The sequence below is a fragment of the Motacilla alba genome, chromosome 3 (genome assembly GCF_015832195.1).
Source record: "Motacilla alba alba isolate MOTALB_02 chromosome 3, Motacilla_alba_V1.0_pri, whole genome shotgun sequence".
Lineage (NCBI taxonomy): Eukaryota > Metazoa > Chordata > Aves > Passeriformes > Motacillidae > Motacilla > Motacilla alba.
The window spans coordinates 99921737-99942478 of NC_052018.1; the positions used below are offsets into that span (position 1 = coordinate 99921737).

The 20742-nt window shown below is 44.4% G+C and overlaps 1 protein-coding gene across 2 annotated transcripts in view; it reads left to right on the forward strand.

The window, feature by feature from the left end:
* The first annotated feature begins 3796 nt into the window (after positions 1-3796).
* SLC8A1 (solute carrier family 8 member A1) overlaps positions 3797-20742 on the forward strand; it is a 122480-nt gene continuing 105534 nt past the window's right edge. Inside the window, exons 1-2 of one of the 2 annotated variants that reach the window (XM_038133863.1) lie at positions 3797-3926; positions 19271-19374. The gene's annotated coding sequence lies outside the window, so the exon portion shown is untranslated. Of the gene's footprint in view, positions 3927-6746; positions 6781-19270; positions 19375-20742 lie in introns of those variants that run through there. The other variant, XM_038133864.1, reaches the window with a different exon arrangement.

Below are 20742 nucleotides of genomic sequence, written 5' to 3' on the forward strand. Positions count from 1 at the left end.
ACTAATCAGGAGAGTTTCTGACAGAAAAATGTTCCACTGGAAAATTTTTGACCAGCACTAATTAGCATTTTTTCTATTAGCTTTGTCCTGAAGGCACAGTAATTTATGCCTTGGTGAAATAAACAATCACTAAGAATTGGACACTCCCCAGGTTCAAGGCATATTTGCTTACCCTAAACAGAAAAAGTCTTATTCGCTTGCAAAATTTTACATAGTTAACATGAGGAAAGAATGACTTTACATGGGCACAGGCCCAACTGCATTTTAATCACTTTGCTTTAAAAAAAAAAAAAAGGGGAAGTAGTGGATTTTCACTTGCAGAGCAGTAAGGCTCAAGCAACACTGGAGACAAGCCATGGATGTCAAACGAGAGTTGAACCACACTCAGAGAGCTTGAAGGTAGCCACAAGAAACAAGAGGAAGACAGAAAACGTCACAGGTGCCCTAGGAGTTCAGATTTCCTTGCTATTCCTCTACCATATGGTTGTATCCTAAACTGAATTTCTCACTGAACCACAGGATAATTAAGGTTGTGAGGGACCTCTGGAAGTCCAGCCCCTGCTCAGAGCTGGGCTGGCTTCCACATTAGATCAGGTTGCTCAGAGCTGTGTCCAGCTTCCCCAGCGCTTAATGCTACATAAATGCACCTGAGCTACACATCTGAATGTGCTGAAGCCTGCCTATCCATCCTTTTTCCCCAGAAAGCCTTCATTTTGGAACCCTGTGCAAGCCAAATGAGGAATGACAAGTCCCTGGCGGTCTTTGGGAAGCGGCTGCGAATGCTGGGCAGATGGTGCAGCTTTTGCTGCAGTGAGAATACAGCTAGAGGGTCTCCCAGGAAAGCAGGCAGCTATATTTAAATCACTCTTACGAAATCCACATTGATATTCATAAAAGACACTTCAACACCTCTTTGGTGGCTCAAAACTGCAGCACACAGCATGGGGAAGAGCACACATGTTTCTGGAGACCAAGGCCCCCGGTTTCATTTTGTGGCTACAGCACAGACAGCGACGGGCAGAGAGGACTAATAGCACAAAACAGCTCAACCTTCTGAAGCACAATTCTGGAGAATCAGCATCTAAATGCTGTGGGAGAGCCTGGGGAGGATTTTCCCTAGGAAGGTCTATGGCTCTGGGATGGGACTCAGGTGTTGGGGACATCTCCAGAGGGGCCAGGCTTCAGCAGATGAAGCCCCACCACCATCACCTGGCAAAGACACAGGTCCTGATCCAGCCCTGCATCCACCAGCACTCCTGCAAGTCCAGCTGGTGTCAAGCCTGGCAGACTGCTGATGTCCCCTGCATGTCTCACCACCAAATGTGGACTTTATTCTCCTGGTCTGCTTGTTTTGGGGAGGAGGAGAGAAGTCAATGGGCACAAAGGTCAAAGGTGCTTTATTTCCATCTCCCTGTGGCCCTCTCGGTGCTTGGCAACACTGCTGTCTGCTCTTTCTTTTGCTTTAGGAAAATGCCTTTCACCTTATCACCACCCTGATAGAAACTTCACCTCTCCCAGCAGGGAAGAATGGAAAAACCTCTCGATGGAAAATCTGAGAAGCTCTTTGGCCACTCTCTGTGGGGAGCAGAGTTTAAAGGGGGTGGTGTCACCCATCTAGAGGCTGACACGGCCACTGTGCCAAAAGGCAGATCAAAGCCAGGAAACAGCCTACTCCCTTGTCCTTGTAGCTACTGCAATTCTGAGTGCAGCTTTGTCATGTTATTCTCAAAGTACCTAGGTTTTTCTTTGGCACTGAAAACCACAGACACCTGTGGTTTTCAACATTTCCCTCATGGAAAGGAGGACACATGCAATGAACTGAGGTTTTTCTCATCTAAGCCCATTTTTGTTGGCCCTTAGACCTCCTAGGAGCAATACCTAAAGTCAAGACATTTGTGAGACACAAATACACTCACGTGTGGGTGCCAAACCTTGTTTATTTTTCGTACTGCTTCATGGCAGCTTCGTGTCCATATGTGGGCAACCTTGTAAAGCACAGAATGAAAATCACATGAATAACCCCAGAGGAATCAGAAGCATTATTCAATATTTAAAATTAAGCAGGAATTTAAACGCTTTGCTGAATCATGTTCTCATTTGCATTAGAGCATAGACCTCCTGAGTCACCAGGCATGTCTAATGTGCAATGGTGATATTCCTGTTCAAGCACCTTCCTAGGATGAGCTTGGCTCCTGCTCTTCAAAGGCTGGAGAAACTCCATCGCAAATTTCCAGAAGGAATTTTTCTCATCCCATTCCTCTGCACAACCCTAAACAACAGGGGGCTGGACACAACACAGCCACTTGGAAAATGTACTGAAAATTGGAGGGTCCCCTTTGTAACCACTTATCTTTTCCAAAAGACTCTTTTTGCTGCCTGTTTTGTGCTTCCATAGGCCTTCAGCTTGCTCTGGGATGTGCTCCCAGGGAGGCTATCTGCTCTGGATGCTGGGAATCTCTCCAGATCCCCATTTAGACACACACTTGCATGCACATTTCCTCCAGTCTCTGAGACAGCAAACAGCAAGAGTCAAATGTGCCACTTGAAGCAGCATTTCTAATTGGGCAATTTGTTAACATAGAAAATGTAGTTTATCATTAATTGTAAAGGTGGAGCTGGTGAGCTCTTTTAAAAACTTCTCTTCTGCCTGGTGTTCAACAGATGTTTAGGAAAAATCTCAGACAGTCAAGGTCATTGGTGTGTGGGAATATACAAGGAATTTCCATCTCCTGCAATGAATCAAAGCCTCCATGTATGAGGATGCCATTTTCCATGCAAGTGCCTGAATAGGGACACCTACATTCAGCCTTAAATATCTTAAGTCTCTCTGAATATGACTTCTACCAGTTTTCTTTCATCCCATCTTTCTGGCTCCAGAAAGCCCAGTATGAAGCAATTGATTAGCTCACTAATATCTCTTCTACTCCCAGCTGCCACTATAACAAACAATAATAAAGACATTTATTTAGTGTTTCTCTTTCACTGGAGCCCTTAACGTTTCCATTTGCACAGCAAAGATTACAAAGGGCAGAGTTAAGGGTAATTATATGACTTCTTTCCTGACCTGTGCCACAGGGCTCCCTCCCATTTCTGTTCTTTATCAGCCCTTTGTGAAACTGAAATCAAGGAAGCAGAAAAGTACCTAGAAAGATAGGGAAAAGAGCAAGGAGTGATTTATTCATAAATAGATCTGCAGGAAGCTTCCAAACTGCAGCTCCTCTCTTCAGAGTTTCAGGCATGTCCCACGGTGGCTACTGTAATATCAGAGGAATGCTTACTCCTGCTACTGCTGCTAATCTGGGAGCAGTCACATGGCTCAGCTGTACTCTCTCTCTCCAAAAATTTGACTTTTAACCTTCCTTTGCTACAGACATGATGTATATTGCTTTGACATGATTCCAAGTAGCAAACATGCAAAACTCTGACCTATAAGCAAAGCAAATGGAAAAAAAAAATATTTATGAGAATAAAATTATGTGAGCCTGCGGGAAGGGGAGAGAAAAATCTGCCTGGGTCATTTCTGTTTGCTTTCCCCTAGGAATAACTTTGGGAAAAAACAGCAAAATGTTAATCTGGGGAGAAGGAAAAAAGAAAAGGTGTCTTGAGGTGCAAATCAAAAAAGAAAAAAAAGGAGAGACTGCAGAAAATGTAATTATTTATTCGCGCTCATTTACGTGTCAGATGAAGCTGAAAGCTGCCAGATAGCTTCTTTTCGACAGCTTGGAGTTACTGTTGGGAACAGATCCATGTATGGAAGCAAAAGCAGAAAAGCATAGATAAGCTGAGATCCAGCTATGCAAACCATCTTTAGAGACACTTAAAGGACAAGCACCCCGGCTCCTTTCTTTCTGGTAAATATAGAGACACTATCATATGAGGGCTTTTTTCCATTCTGCATGACCCACAACTGCTGAGCCTCGGCTGGGGTAAGTGAAGAGCGACTCAGGCATTTCTTGGGAACACCTGGGGATTCGGTTGGACTGACATCCTGGGAAAAGCTGTAAATCTGGGGCAATGGGATGGCTCCAAGAGCTGGATAATGGTTAAGCTCTCTGAGTAGGAAACATGACACATAACAGCTCTGCCGCTGGAGGGACAGGAACTTTCCAAATGTCTGAAGGAGGCAAGAGAAAAATGTTGGAAAACAAAAGTTTTATCACTCAAGAAGTGGATTCACAGACTGGGTGATGATAGAGCTTCAGTGGGCAGGAAGGATCAGTGGTGGTTGCCAGTGTCAGAGTCTCCCTGTTTCTATTTTAAAAAAATCATTTCAAAAGTCAAGGGCTTTTTCTTCCCTGCTCTGTGCTACTTTCGTTTTGAGAAACATGTTTCACTTGGGTTGAGCTGACTGGACATTAGGAAGAGCTCGTTGTAAACTACTGTTGTTTTTCTTGGCACTTAAAGGCAGTTTCCCAATGTTTCTCTGTAGATTTGAGGTTGATTACATCCTGTGCAAGGATTTTTGGTACAGTTTTAACTGCCATTACAGTGTTGTGAAAGTCAGCTCCAGCAAAAACAGCTGTGTGCTCTTGTGAATATTTCCAAAGTACTGAAGTAATAGGTCTCCTTCAAACTAGCACAGAAATGTGTCAGCTCTGGGAATTGGGCACTGTCACAAAAACAGAGTATAGCCTTGGCAGAGAGGCTTTCTTCACCAAGTGTTTTGTTAAAAAGAACACAAAAAAGCTTTTTATAGCCTTGGCTTAAAATCTGGTTGGTATATGGTGGTACAGTTAAACATGAGGTTTTTCTTTAAATGCTAGTGAATGGCTTTGTGTTAACATTTCATGTGTTTTCAGGTGTTATAATACTGTATTCATAGTCCCACTGCAAAGTTCTAGGTATAGCGTTGTCATTTTTCAGGTGGTTAATAGACTGGAAAAAAAACATCAGAGCAGATGAAGTGAAATTATACAGAAAGAACTGAAAATAATATCAGGAGTATGATTGAAATTGTAGGAGATTTCCAGAGATATGAAGGATGATCATAAAGGGAAATCACTCAACCACAAATGTCATAAACATTTCCATTCATGAATGAAAACGCCTTCCCTTGTTCTTACATAAGAAGAACACAATGGAAGTGTTTGCTTGTAACCCCATAGTAGAGTCTGCAATTGAAAGGGCCAATGCCCTCATCTCCCCTTATTTGGGCAGCATCTCCACAGATATTTCCACTTTCCTCAGCTTTCACCCTCACTGAAACACACATCTTGTCTTTGTCTGGTTTCCTTTGTCTGTGCTAGGCAAACATTGATTCTTTTGAGAGGTACCTTTTAAACACATGCCACCTGCCTACAGGAATGCTAACACAGAAATCAATCTTTAAATAATTGGTGTCAATAGATAGCTTTTGAACTGCTAGTGAGTCACTAACCAATAAACCTTTTAGCTGCTAATGCTACAAAATAATATTTCTGCATTTCATTCTTGCTCAGATTGCTTCCATTTTCTATTGGATATGGTCCTGGTTCATAGGTTGGTGTGAACCTGCTGATATAAAAAGTTTCTTCCTCAATTTTTCCTTTTTCTCCTCACCCCCCTTCCCAGATTGTGAGCTTTCCTTTCCTCAAGAGACACAAAGGCCAGCTGATACGTGTGTGGTCCCCTGAGCAGGGCGTTACCCAACAGCTCTGCTGGGCAGGCCAGGAAGAGGATGGCAGGATGGAGCTGGAAAAGCTGGGACTTATTTAATTTACTGTTTCCATTTGGTCCAGAGCCTGGGGCAGTGAGGCCTGGTAGACAAAGCCCTGGTGGCATGAGTCATCTCTTGGTTGCCAGCCCCAAGGCAGACTGCCCTTTGTGCCCTGCTCCCTCAATCAGGAGCATTTTCAGGCATTAGTGTTATCACTAATATTTATTGCTACTATCAGTGTGCTGGCTGTTGTTAATATTTACTATTGATTAGCCACGGGTACCGCTGAGATTTGTTCAGCCCCTTGTGTGCAGCGGATGGGATCTCATTGAGAGACCCCAGCCGTGAATACAAAAAGCCACATGAAGCATCAGTGATAGTATCACTAACATCTTTTATAAGTGACTAGTCATTATGAGTGCTGCAGTCTCCGAGCATCCGCCGCGAGGTCCTCCCACGCTCCATTCTCTGCCAGAGTGCAGGCAGGAGAGGGGGAAGGGGGAGCTCTGCTCTTTCTCACCATCAGCCTCAGCAAGGCTGCCGAGCTCAGTCGGGGCAGCACATACACCAGGAGTGAAGGATCGAGGGCAAAGCTGACCTCTGTGCCTATTGCTGCTGGCCTTTGGCAAGGGTGAAGCTGTCGTCGCCCCAGGGGTGCTTGGAGGAAGCAGGAATATGTTCTGTGTCTCATGAAAGGCACCAAGGCACACAGGATTTCTAGATGCACTGGTGGCTTGTGCTCCCAAACCTTAGTGGCTTTAAACAAAGCCAGACACACCTGGGTTTCAGAGAACACAACTCTTTGCGGTACAAAGTCTTTGCACAGGCATTCACAGTTACTCCCTGAATTCAGATTTTCGTGTGACAGGGCAAAACCAACTTTGTGGTTTACAGCATGCCCAAGAAGAGAGAGTCCCCAAAAAGAAATCAGCAAGGAGAGCTATACCCTGAATTCACTCAGTAAGGATTTTGCAAACTGGTTTTGACTTGAAGTAAGCCCACTGCACATTCTCCTCCTCCAGACACCTCGATGTTTTTATGGAAGGATGGTGTTTGGACACCATCTCTGTCTTTTTTCTAGGAAGTCAGAAGATTGGAGCGCATTCTGAGGACACGCCAACAGACTGATCCACTTCTCTGGCCAGATACACATTACTGCCTATGTCCTAGCAAAATGAGCTTTGTGCAATGGCTCTGCCTGCTCCCAGCCTAGAAACCTGCAGACCCATTGAAATCTGATTTGGCCCAGGAACTGAGGCCTCTTCAAAAAAATCTGAACAAATCCAGCTCTCTTCTTTGGTTTTCTTGCAAAAACATAATCTTCCTATTCTTACAGGAAGAAGAAACAACATTACAGCTTTAAGTAGTGATGGTATTTTCTGACAATTTACAAGTAAAGCAGGGAATTTATGAGTGGACATTCATTCTGGAGTTGATCCTTTGGTGAACTCACTATTATTCTGGCAGCATATAGGGGAAAAACAGTGCAGTAAACCTGGAGGTCTTCAAAACTCAGTTTATTCCTATTTAGGGCTCCAGCCGTCACTGTTATCTAATCATAAATGTATTCTTATTGCATGGGGTCACTGCAGGGCAAAGCTTAAGTTATTTTGATTTCCACTCTTCAATATTGGATAATATTCCACTTGGATTTCTCTTATATTTAATGCTGAACTTCCTCCTGAGTTTAGGATGTTTGTTTTTAGGATCTTTCCCAAATCTTTGGAATGCTGAACTCTGATGTTGCTATCATAAAAATGCAGGCTTGCATTTGTGATGTCTCTAGCTGAGTCTTTTCCAGAGAAATGAGGGAGAGGGAGAGGGAGAGGGAGAGGGAGAGGGAGAGGGAGAGGGAGAGGGAGAGGGAGAAGAGAAGAGAAGAGAAGAGAAGAGAAGAGAAGAGAAGAGAAGAGAAGAGAAGAGAAGAGAAGAGAAGAGAAGAGAAGAACATTTCACTCTGGAGGATTCCACATCAGTTTCTTTATGGGGAAATGTAGGCATAGGAGAAGGAAAATGCTAAGAGAATTGGTATTCTGCAAAATGTGAGTATTGGGTAAAGGTACAGTGGAAAGACCAGTTTGGATTCCACTCAGCTTAACAAAGATTAATGACTTATCTCTAAATAACCAAAAAGGACAAATCCTCAGGAACTTCTTCTGCCACAGAGAGCTGTTCAGGTATAGATTTTCCCCTGCCAGGCAGGAGATTCAGCACTTGGGTTGCTTTACTTCCCATGGGAATAAAGTGCACTGAATAGTATATAAAATCCTTTTCTTGCCATCAGTCCCCCAGGGCTCTCAAGCTCTCCTTAGGATGAGTTTCACCAGAAGTCTTGTCCCTGTGGAATATTCCGGGTTATCCCACAGACCACAGTGTGCCCTGGAGGTTGCAGACTAATCCTGCATGACACCACCACACATCACTTCCTGCTCTTCCAGAGAAATGTTCCTTCTTTCACTGGAACAACAATTTGGAGTTTTTCACTGTCTTATATAGGCAAAAGCAGGAAAATAGAGGAAAATGTAAAAATTACAAAACATGGAAAGTGCAGGAATGGGGCCTGCAAAACTATTGCTGCCTTTCTATGCCCCCCCCAGGCAAAGGTTTCCTCGAGTCCCTCTTGGAAATGGCACGGGAAATGCTCCCTTGTTGTGGTTTAGAAATGGTATTCCCCAGTTTAATACAGCCACTAAAATCACTCTGTGCTGCTCCGTCTCCCCTCCAATTGGAGGCACAAAAGGCAAAGATCATGGGTTGAGATAAGAACAATTTACTGGAAACAGCAATGGGATAAGAAAATGAATAGTAACAGCAATAATACTGAATGTCAGAGGAGATAAAGAAAAGAAAAAATTCACATAGAACCACCCCCCTGATAACAGTAGTATCTGATGGCTCCCCCAGCCACATTTTCTCCATCAGGAGGAAGTCCTTCTGCCCAGGACAGTTTCTCTTGCCCCTGCTCCTGCCAATGATGTGAGGGGGTACGGAATAACCTTCCAGTCCCAACCATGTCCCCTTCTGGCTACTACATCCCTGCAGATACCGAGGTCTCCCAGGCTACAAGGAGATCTCCCATCTCAACAAGACTTAGGAAGCGTAGGGACAGCACATGAGCTCAGTGGAGGTGATGAAGGGGCCTGGCCCACAGTGACTTGGGCATGGTTTCATCCTCAGGCAGAGAAGCCTGAGGAGTCATGTCGCAGCTGATGGGTGGTCCCTGTCCACCTAAGGCATCCCTCACCATCCTCAGGATTTCTGCAGGGGTCTAGGGTTTTGTGGATGAATGTATCTCTTGCCCTACAACCCCTTCACCCTTCCAAACCCGCTTGGTTTGACACCTGTTTCTAAAAGAGGCAACCATGCATCCAGGCTTTAGTGGGGAACAGGGATCCCATCTCCTTGAAAGACCCCCCTCCCAGCATCAGCGTTTGCCACATCTGCACACTGGAGCAGGGAAGAAAATCCAAGGTGACAACTACTTTCCCAGCCTCTAATTCCCAGCTCGCTGCTTTTGCTGCAGCCTGGCAAGCAGGATAGGAGAATTATCCCGTGTTATTCTTTTGGCTTACAGAAAGGCTCCAAGTGGAGATCTTATGCTTCTGCCCTAGACGCAGCAATAAACTTCTGGATTTGCTGCTGGTGTGCTGAGACTGCCAACATGTACACAATAAAAGTAAAGCCTTCCTGTGGCCACAGACCACAACATGCTAGTGATCCATGTTATTATCCTGTTATTTAGTGAGTCATCCTTGCTGCTGAAAAATACACACAGCCCAGTAAGTTGTTAACAATAACACTGGATGTGAGAGACTGGTGTTTGTTTTACTCCAGTGTAACTTATTCCATATGGTCCTTTAAAGCATGCTAAATGTTACATCGCTTTGGGCTGCCAGCTATTATTTCAAGATGAACTCACAGATCTAGAACATAGCTACTTGAAGCAAAGCTCTGAAAACATTCTCTGTCCAGGAAAAACGCCCAGTTCGGGAGCAAGACAGATGTAGTGGATTGCCCTATCTTTATCTGGATAAGCAGGTCCCCACTTTTATTGAGTGGCCACAATAGCAATGTTTACTGCTGCTCTGCTGCCTGCTATGACATCTTTCAGATGTAAGCCACATGCACAGGGCAGAAGCCGTATCCTGACCAAGGAGATAAGTTTAACTTCTAGCATTTACCTCTTATGCATGTTTTTCCATGTTGCTGATGAACCAATTATTTGTGGAATCCTAGTATGTTTTCCAAATCTCCTTGGTAGCCTTAATTCATGAGAGAAATGCTGCAAAAACAGAGACATGCAGCTGCGAGGGGTGTCCTCACTTCACTCTCTGGCTACATTACTCAAAGGTTTAACACAAGGTCCAGCACCACAGTATCCTTGTGTTCCTGCCATGTTCTATCCAGGACTTAACCCACAGCACTGCTTGGAAAACAAACACATTAAAAAGTTTCTCTTGTCACTAGGGGTGCTCCCCAGGCCTCAGTATTGGGACGAGTCCTATTTATTTATTTAGGAAATGGTGGAATCACCATTCCTGAGGGTATTGAAAAGATGTGTAGATGTGGCAGTTGTGGGACATGGTTTAGTGGTGGACTTTGGTGTGTTAGGTTAACAACTGGACTCATGCTCCTAGAGGCCTTTTCAACCTAAAACATTCTGTGATCCTACTTTTTTTTAGCCACTGGTTGAAGAAAAGAGATACTCCACAAAGCATCTTTCCTGATAACCGAGAGATTTGCCTTTTGGCTTGAGTTGATGTGATCAGAAGTGAAGTTTTGAGAGCAAGAGTAACTGACACTTAGAGTTTTTTAGAGCCTTGCCGATAACCTCACCCTTCCCCTGAAGTGTGACATGTGTCCAAATTAATCTTTACAAAAGAGTTAATCTTGAAGGTTCTTTGCTGTGAGTGTGTACAAGGACCATGGAGATGTGTATGGGGATCATGTGAACGAGAATGGTGTGTGCGGGATGTGAACCCTTCATTGTCAGAGAAGAGAAATCTTTGTACTGCTTGCCACTGAAAATCTGCTTAGTGGGCAATGGTTTGTCTGTTAAGTTGTCAATCACCAGTTAGAATTCAGGAAAAATAATCACTATTTTAGAAAAATTACTCAGACTCTTTCTAGAGATTCTTAAAACCTCCGAAACAAATCACCAAAGACCCACCTGAGGATCCATAATTTGGTGAGAGTTATTGGATTTTTAGAGGCCAGGACAAGTCTGTGTATATGTGCACCATCTTCATGTGTACCTGGAAAGGGCCTTAAGGTGTTAAAATGCCTGAAGATGTACCTCTACAATAATAAATTTAAAAAGTATTCAGCCTTTTACCCTTAATTTCAATGTTCTTACCTTAAAACTAACCAGGCAGACTATTTGAGCATGCTTTGAGGCACAGACCTAGAAGATTGCTACAAAACAAGACAAGATTGTTGCCATTACAAGCTGTGCCACTACCAAAGTTTTCAAGACATTTTCTCTCCCTGTTGATAACAACATGCCAAATTTTAACATCCCTCTCTTTGAAACACATTCTGATTATCTTGAAACGTGCCTTGATGTACACAGCTTATGGAAAATCACACAGCAAGACAAGTTTGAAGGCTCTAACCTTAATAAAGTTGATGTTTCGCCAGCACAGGCGCCCTGCCTTCATCCCGAGTTGTAACTTCATTTCTTGCCTTTGGCGTGGATGTCATTTGATGCATGTCCCTTCTTTTGTGGCAGTGTCTTATGCAGACACTTCACTGCAGCAGGGTCTTGGCCACACAAAGCCATCTGCAGGGAAGCCCTGTGCTGAGTCAGGCTCTTTGAGGAGCTGGGGGCGTGCTGGATGTGGCAGATGTTTGTGACCTGGCTGACTTCAGGTACAGCCTCACACCTACGTTGCCATGGTGGTTTTGAATAGGAGGTGTTTAGGGGAGTGATGTAAAGTTTTTGTGTAATTGAAAATCTGTTGGAACTACTAAAAAGTTGTATATGCTTTTGTGAAAAATACATGTTAAAGATGGAAGAAACCTGTGAATTTTTTCTTTTCTTTTTTTTTTTTTTTTCTTTTTTTTTTTTTCTGGTTGGTAAGGAAGTTACACAGCTGGCCCTGCCCTTATTTTGGTTAGGTTAGGCAGGGCAGCCCCTGCTGTGGGCACTTGCTGGGTTTTTCTTATTAGTTGTTGAGTAAAGGGAGAGAAGAAGTTATTAGCTTCTTTCTTTAGTGTGTTACTGCTGAGTTTTAGTTTAGTTACTAAGATCTTTGTTACTTTTCTTTAGTTGTAACTTTGATCTGAGTAAGGTACTGAGCCCCGGTAGGGTTAAGTGACTATTTGTAAGCCCTGGGTAAGACATTAACTTTTTTTAGTGCTTCAGTCTTCTTTTGAGCGAGAGAAAATAAAATCTAGACATGTAGAAGAACAACATAAAAGCACTGAAGTCAGTAAAGAAGAAGTCAAGTCCCAGATAAGAAGGATGAAGAAATGCCTTTAGTTTTAAGCTAAAATCCTCTTGTAAAAATAGAAAAAAGACTCTTTTTCCCTACAACTCATGAAGGTATAAGGAAATAAAAGTGTTCATATTATAGATATCAAACAAAGGCCTCCATGCTAAAGTAAGCAAAAATTAAACTAAGTGTAATCCTATGAGAAGTTTGAACAAAGAAAGAGAGAAGAGTAATGAAGGTCCTGTAACCCCAAGAAAGAGAAGATCTCTGTTCCTAAAGATGAAGATGATTTCAGAGATAGATGATGAGAACTTTTACCTTTAAACAGCTCATCTTTAAAACAATAGCCCATAAGTTGACATAGCCCATAAACACAGCTGTAAGAGAAGCTTTTAGAAAATGGGAGGGATCTCACGATTACAAATCTCCCCGGGCAGCTGTTATTCACGAAAATTAAGAGCCACAAAAGAACTGTTTTCTTGTGGAGAAGTCTCCATAACATTAACAAAAAAGACTTCTCTCCCCAAGCAAAGTGAAGAAAGACTATTCTAAAAATAGTAAACTAACTGAAATTTTAAGCATAGTTTCTTTACATTGTCATTAGGAAAGAAAAAGTTGTAAGAAGAAAAGTGTCCTAAAAGTTTTGTTCTAATTCTTATTACTCTTTCTTAGTTCTATTAATAAATTTTCCTTTATACCATTTTAAAATTTTAAACCTACTTTACCTTTCTCCCAATCCTATCCTACAATAAGAAATGAGTAAGTGCATTCTAGTAAGTACAATAGCAATTGGCCAACACTAAAACCACCACTTCTGCTCATTTGTCACGTTGCCATAATGAAGCATGCAGCTGACCAAAGGCCCCAGATCAGTCCTGGCTGTGTCACTTCCTTTACCTCATATTTTGGTTTTGCCTCTTTTTTTCTTTCTGGGTTCTGCTTCTTTATCCAGTCCCTCTCTCCCAGACAAACCAGTGATTAAGCTGGTACCCTGCCTTTGTTATCAGCAATGTTTCTCTTTCCTGCCATTTTTCCTCTGCTGTCTAGTCAGTGCAGCTACTGATCAGACATAGTCAGCTGCATGTACATCATCCCTCTTCTTACAATCTGCTAGTTCTGGTAGCTTCTCATACCTTTGTTTCATGTTGTTAGACAGCCATAAGTCAGGGTCAACCAAAGATATTATTTTCATAGAATCATAGAATCACAGAATCACAGCATGGTTTGGGTTAGAAGGGAGTTTAAAGATCATGCAGTTCCAACCCCTCTGCTATGGGTAGGGATGCCTTCCACAAGACCACTTGGCTCTAAGCCCCATCCAATATGGCCAGGAACACTTCCAAGGATGGGGCATTCAGAGCTTCTCTGGGCAACCTGTGCCAGTGCCTCATTGTCCTCACAGTAAAGAATTTCTTATTAACATCTAATCAAAATCTCTTGTCTTTTACTTTAAAACAACTAGTGTTGTTCTGTCACTATCCACCTGTGCAAAAAATGGCTCTCTCATGAGCATACTGGCATATGAATCACTCTCTCTCTTTTGTATGCTTTTTAAATTAATATTGTTGCTGTTACCATTCATCTTCTTATCTCTCTGCTGTTTCCAGTAAATTGTTCTCATCTCAGCCCATGATCTTTGCCATTTGTGCCTCCAGTTGGAGGGGGGAGTGGGAGCAGCACGTGGCTTTAGTGGAGTATTCAATTGGGGAATACCATTACTAAACCACAATAGCCTGGAACAAACCTTGACAGGACAAAACACAAGTGGGATATACCATGGGCTTCAGAGCAGCAATCAGCTCACTTCCCTTCCTATGAGCTAAATGACTCATCCACCCAGGAAATTGGCTGCCAGCCTGGAATGAAGGTTGGTCTGCTCCCAGGTTGTGTGAAATTGGATAGTATTGCCACCTAGACTTTGCTATGCTCTCCCAGCATGGCCTAATTTCCAAAGTTCTGACTCTTCAACGACACCAAATTTTTGTCCAAAGTCTAAAGGCATGCCTTCTTTCCTTTCAGCCTAATCACAACCTTGGTGTTCTCTTTGTGATGTGCTCACTGTCTTCTGATTGTTCATCTTTCAGATTTTTCTGCTGAAATCATGTTGAGAACTAGGTCACCTATACCTGATCTGAGGTTTACTCATCCTGATCTTAAAACCTTTCAGTGATAAAATACACGCTTCTCCCTCTTTACAGACAGCCCAGCTGCCTACACCCTTCCTCTCATGGCTATAGAAAGTTTTTCCTTGCGCCAAACTTCAGTGTCCTTGCCTACAGTTTAACCCCCTGCCTTCTTATCATGTCAACAGGAGGAATGGAAAGCATCCACTCTTTCAGATGTGCAAGGACATACGTCTCCTCCTGACTTGTCAGTTTGCATTCCTGCAATGTTTCCTCTTGAATCATGTCTTCGAGACCTCTCACCCCTCATATTTCTTATGCAGCTGTTGCCTGCTTCCCTGATGCCACTGGTCATATAAATACAGCTGTTAATTCCAGAATCCACTGATGGCAAATAAAATCCAGGTACTGTTAGCAGCCCTGGCACAATTACCAAAATACCACACGGGTATCTTGAGGCGCAAGGTGCAACAAGTTTCTGAGCAACTGAGGTGCACGTGGAAGGAAGCTGAATGAAAAGGGAAAGCCTGTATTCCCATCAGGCCTGTAAGACACTGCTCTACCAAACACACAGCTGCCTGCACACCAGCAAACTGCTTCTACAGCCTCAGAACCAAAACAGATTTCAGAGAAGCTGGGTACAGCTTCCCATAAGAGCAGAAGATTTCCTTAAGGGACTTGGGGATTTCTAACCATGAGGCAGGTGGCAAAGAAGCATCTTCAATCATTTTAAAGCATCATCACAATCCAGAAAGACAGGATAAAAACATTCAGCTGAGGGCAGCTTTTAAACAGGCCATGTTTGAAATTTCAAGGGGGAAACAGATTAGCACATGAGAGCATGGAAATTTGAAAAGAGAATCCAGTCTTACAAATGGTGCAGTTTCATATCTCCAAAGTGTCCGGCAAAACCCCCAAACCCATAACCACTGAGCAATCAGGAAGTTACATCTGGTTTTCTTGTTTCTTTTTTCTTTTTCCTTCTTTTTTTTTTTTTTTTTTTTTTTTTTTTTGTAAATTCTCTTTACATGCAGGGCTTCAATTCCTACATTTAGGGCATACAGCAATGGTTTCTGCCTCAGTACTGCTTGAGCAAGCAGCACAGAGAGAGTAAGCATTTTTGGTTCATACATCTTCAGACAAAAACAGAAGTGGAGCAGACTGTGCCCAAACAGCAAGATCTGTGTGTGCACCAGTGTGAATCCCTGGCCAGCAGACTAAACTGTGGGGAAGGAAACTGGGAAAAGAATCCTGCTGATGTCTCAGCTGTTCCAGGGGGGAAGTCAACCAGAAGCAAGGACACAGGATTTCTGCAAGGTGCCTTGGGAAGACCAAGAAGCTCAGAAATTCCAGCCACATGAGTCCTTGTGGCCTAAAATTGACTGATAACAGCAGACAACATGTTCCTCTGTCCCCAGGACTTGAGGACTCATCCCTGGCAGAGCTCTTCTGTGCTGGAGGGACACCTCGCCAGGCAAGGCCACTTGGAGGTGAAACAAAGCAGAGCTTGGTAAAGTCAAAGCAGCAAGGAGTCAGGGAACATTTCTGACCAACCACCCTCAAGGACAGCAGATTAGAGCCCACTACAGAGAAGAAAATTCCCCTTTAGGAGAAATCATTGCACAACCTCTCACCTAATGGGCCTGGCTTTTGCAAGGTATTCCACCAGCCTTCTTGATCGAGAAGACATAAATAAAAATATAAATATGGTGCTTTGTGCAGCTGAGGCCAGTCATCTCTCACTTTTAATAAAAAAGGCCATTTTCCCTGGAATTCCCAGCCTTGCTGAAGGCTGGCAAACAGATGATACAGAGGAGGCCAAATTACTTTCACAACCAGGGGCCACAGCCAGAACCATGCACTACATCTGATTTGCCTTGTGCTCCCACTGGTAACTATGGGAACCTTGCTCATGGATCAAAGGAGGAATAGGGCCAGAGCTGCTGGGGAAGCCTCACAATCTCCAGTTTGCAGGACAGGGCTCCCAGACGGTGCCACATGGTACTCACACTTCTGTTTTTCTGGAAGTCTCAGCTCCTGGAGTCATGTGATTACTATTTCAACACTATTATGTTTTTTTTTTAACTCGCTTCTGGTTACCAAGTAAATTGGAAAGCACCAAACTCTAGGGCTCAAGAGCAGAAGACAAATCCAGAGAACACATTATTTGTTACTTTATAATTCTGTACTCATGGGGGATTATTTTTTTTTCAACCAAAATTTTTCCAGGCCTTGGAATGGTGATGAAGGGGGCTGGAGCATCAGCTGGAGAGTGCTAATGCCTATCTGATGGCAGTGCTACCCCAGTGCTGGCACACTGCACTTCCACGGCCCTTTGCAGGGAAGCAGCAAAGTCACTGGGCTATGGCTTTCACTGGGAAACAAATTTCAGTCAGCCTCACATCTGCACTTTGAGTCCCTGCTTTCTGAAGTCTTGTAACAGCAAAATAAAGCTTCATTGGTGTCATGGTTTTGCTAGGGAAAGATGCTAAGGGACAGCCAGTTCAGCAGGGGACATCTGGTCCTTCATTTTCCAGTGACTCAGTGACTCCAGCTCGGAGCTGGTTTTTGGCTGAGAAGTGGGAGTGAGATGCTGGTATTAGCATGCACTGCTGGTGAGACAATTGACAGATGCCAGAAGGCTTTTTTGTTTCCACCCTTTTGAGAAGAGTGAGGAGACAGTTTGCACCTTGTACATCTCTCACAATAAGCCCAGCTGCTGAAGTCATTCTGTGCACATATTGAAGTGTCCCTGTACATTCCTAGTGAAGAGAAAATGAGTTTTTTCCACAAAAAAAAGTATGACTATGAAGCAGAATTTGAAGTGAAGAACGTGCAACTTGTTTTCCAGCCTAGATGTTTGCAAAAATATGTGCAACTCTCCCCATGTCCCAGCTTCCTAAATTCAAGTTCAGCCCCTCTAACTACTCCTTCTTTCAGTCCCCATGCAGCAGGTGGTTTCCAGTGCAAATATACTTTTGTGTCTGTTACACATAAGCAGCGGTCTGCAAAATTTGGCCAGTCAATGCTTCTTCCAGGAAAGCTCACTCCCAAGCTGTTAAATGCTATGCTCATGAATTAGTGTTCTGGATTTATTGTTTAAACATGCATAAAACACAGCACAGAGCAAATATCCGGGGGAAGCTCTAAAGTGGCGCAAGCTTGGTTTCTCCATTTACCTCTGCAGGTTCTCAAAGCAGGGGAGTGACTGCAAATCACACACTACCCATTTATCACAGGTGTGCCAAAACATTCCATCAAACACTGCCTCCTCCCCGGGGTGCAGTCTGTACTCTCAGTTTTCCAGGGGTGAAGATACATTTCACATCCAAGCCCCCTGGCTGGCTGATGGACAACTGTGATGCAATCCGACCTCCACGGGATCATCGGGACTCAGACTGCACCAGGTACTTGGAAACAGTCACAGAGGCACTGCCTAGAGAGCTCAAAGAGAAATATATTGATGTCCAGCACACAAAATTGCCCTTCCTACTCACTGCTGTGTCCCACTCCATCTGCCACATTTCTAAATGCCTGATTTATCCTCCTAACAGCAAAGGCTGGTTTGAAGGTGTCAGTGAAAGGAAGTGCTCAAATTGCTGGAAATGATGTTTCTAAGCATCTTTTTTAGAAACACCACTCTCCAGGGATCTCCAGGCCTCTGCCAAGAACATGCATAGGAGAGCCAGAGAATGTTCAGGGGGCGCATGCTCAAGTCTGCTGCAGCAAGGAGCAAAGACAGATGGACGGCAAGCAGAGGTGACAACCCATCTGCTTCTGTAGGACCTCTCTGGCATCTCCTGAGGGACTCGAGGAAAACCGTGACCAGAGATAACCAGCCAAAGCAGACCCACTGGTTATCCCCCAGCATCATCTGAGACCAAAGCATTCTATTGAGGAAATGTTCCAAAGAGGGATAAGAAATGGTGGTAGGACAGCTCCTTGGAGATGAACATGCTTTGGCTAGGCTGAGCATTGTCCTGACCTCTTGTCTCTTACAGGGATTACAAGGCAGAAATTTTTCAAGCAAAAAGTGCCTGAGGCTTTGTGTCCCCTCCTCTAAACTGTGCAGCAGTTCAGATGTCTTTTTTCACATGGCGTTGCACAGAGAATTGGCCTCCACCATTCTGTCCCGCGCTCAAGGCTCCACAGCCCACTAACCCCATTCTTTGCCAGGAGGAATTGCCTTTGTGCTTCCACATGCAGACAATACCCAGAAACCTCCTCCAGCAACTGCAGAGAGATGCAGGCTGCTGTCGGAGAGAGCTGTGGGTGGGCATGAATGAATGAGGGAATGAATGAACCATTCGCTACTACTGGCATGAGAATCTCCATGATTTGGAGACGAGTAATCGGTGCGTGTAAGCATGGCTGCAGTGGTAGGTGCTCACTTGCATGGCTGCAAAGAGTGACAGGTAGGTAGAGGTAGCTGGAGCAAACAGCTGCCTCTCCCAGCACAGTCCAGGCTGCAGTCTGGAATGCTGAAGCATGGATGTGCCCACATGGTGACAGAACTTGCTGTGTCAGGACATGAGAAGTCTTGTAGGGTTTTTGCCTAGAGCATCAGGCAGAGTGCAGGAGCGTTTGCTCAGCTCACCCAGCAGATTTCACAGCCCATGCAGAGCTCCGTTCTGTCACAGCCACCACTTCAGCTAGCTTTTCTGAGAAAAAGCAGGGTGAACCATGGCCACTGCAGTGTGGAGCAGTCCTGGAACATAGCATCTCCTCTCAGCAACTGGACTCACTGTCTCTCCCACTCTCTGACTTCCACCCTTTCCTTCAAAGCCCATCTCCACCTTTCTACTGGAGACTGTAAGAAATGAATGTCTAAATGTGCCTGGAAAGGGGTATCTGAGGGACCAGGGAGTGGGGCACATCTTCTCCAAGTCTCCCAGCCTCATATTCTTCCTAATCAGTCACTTTTGAAGCAGCCACATCAAAGCTGCTCTCATGATCAGATGGGATAGTTCTGCTTCACCTTTTCTGTTCCAGTGCCATTAGGGCTGGGTGGGTACAAAGGGTTCATGGACTAATGAGCATCACCACAACACTGACAAACTCTTTGTTTTCTTCAGCTCCCCTGGAATGTCACAAAAATCCCACAGCTGAAGCAGCCTATCTGAGGGTCTCAGCAGGAGGCACTGGGAGACAGGAACACCGCTGCAAGCTGCAGAGAGAGGTGAGTTTGGAGGAGCCGTGGGCGTGCCTGGCTCTTCAGAGGGCAGCTCACCAGTGGATGCCCATCAGCACAGTCTTGATGATCCAGAGGAGCTGGGTACTGCATTCACTGAAAGAGCTGGGAAGTAGGTCAGCAACATTACTGAGGGAATTAGGGAGTTTTAGGGAGAACTCCATGACTAAAATTTGAGTTCCACTGCTTACCGGTGCAGTGATTGGATTTCAGTGTGCAGGGTGAAAAGCACCAGCAGGGACTGTGTTTGCTGCAACCATGCCAATTTCTCCTGCCCACACTATCCTTTTGCCATGCCAGCTTGTGCAGTGCCTTGCATCCTGCAGCCACTGCCAAACCAAATGCCACTGATACACATCCACTGCTCTGCTCAGCTCCTGAGCCCAGCACAGCACTGGGCATGCTGTACACATTTAGCTGTGCTCATTTCATATCAATGGCCCTGCTGGGAGAATTGAGTACCATCAAAGTACCACACATGGCCAGATGCAAACTTCTCCCTCCTCTAAAGAGTTTTAAATCAAAAGAGGCGAGGCAGAAAATCAGAGTGAGCTATTGAACACAAAATCCTGTTTTTTCTAAACCAAATTCTCATATGGAAATGCCTTTCATTCCATATATAGGCAATAAGCTCTTAAACTGAGACCAAAACTAAATAACACCCATAACTGCTGCAACGCTAACTATAAGTAGTTGGTTTGGTGGTTGGCCAGCTCATCACAAAGTGCTTCATAACAGAGTTTTGTGACAGTGTCCGTGTCCTGCCCCTCATGTTGAACAGAGAAATTTAGTTTTCCAACTCTGCTGAAAGATGTGGTGGTGCAAAAATCTTCCAAAAACTTTTTTTTGAAACCAAGTAAGAAAAGCACAAATGAAATTCACAGGTAAAATTCTGGGTTGCTGTCTTGCCAGTGATGACCAAAATTACAGGCTGAGCTGGCACAGTAAGAGGGAGAGGGTGTAAGAGGGTGTAGGAGCTAAAACAATGTCTCTGCTTCCCCACAGTTCTTGTTGCACCTGAGGATCTGGGCACAGAGGGTTCATCAAGGTCGCTGGGTACTTGCACACCAGTGTGTGAGTTATTAGCTCTGGTCCTATTTTAAGTTCCCAAAGTCACAGAGTTTTGCCTGGAGGGTGGGACAATGGGTTCATCTGCTCCTTGCTGGAGCCAGCGAAGGGTGGAGGAGTCATTCAGGCATGGTGAAAGAGGAATTGCCCATAGGAAGGACACTTTGGTCAGCCTGAGGTGCAGCAAGTCCTTCTATGCCAGGCTGCTGCCTTCCTGCAGGACCTCCATGAGCGCGAGGACCCTCCTGTGGGGACAGGAGACTCTGTGGGCTCAGGGGCTGATCCAGC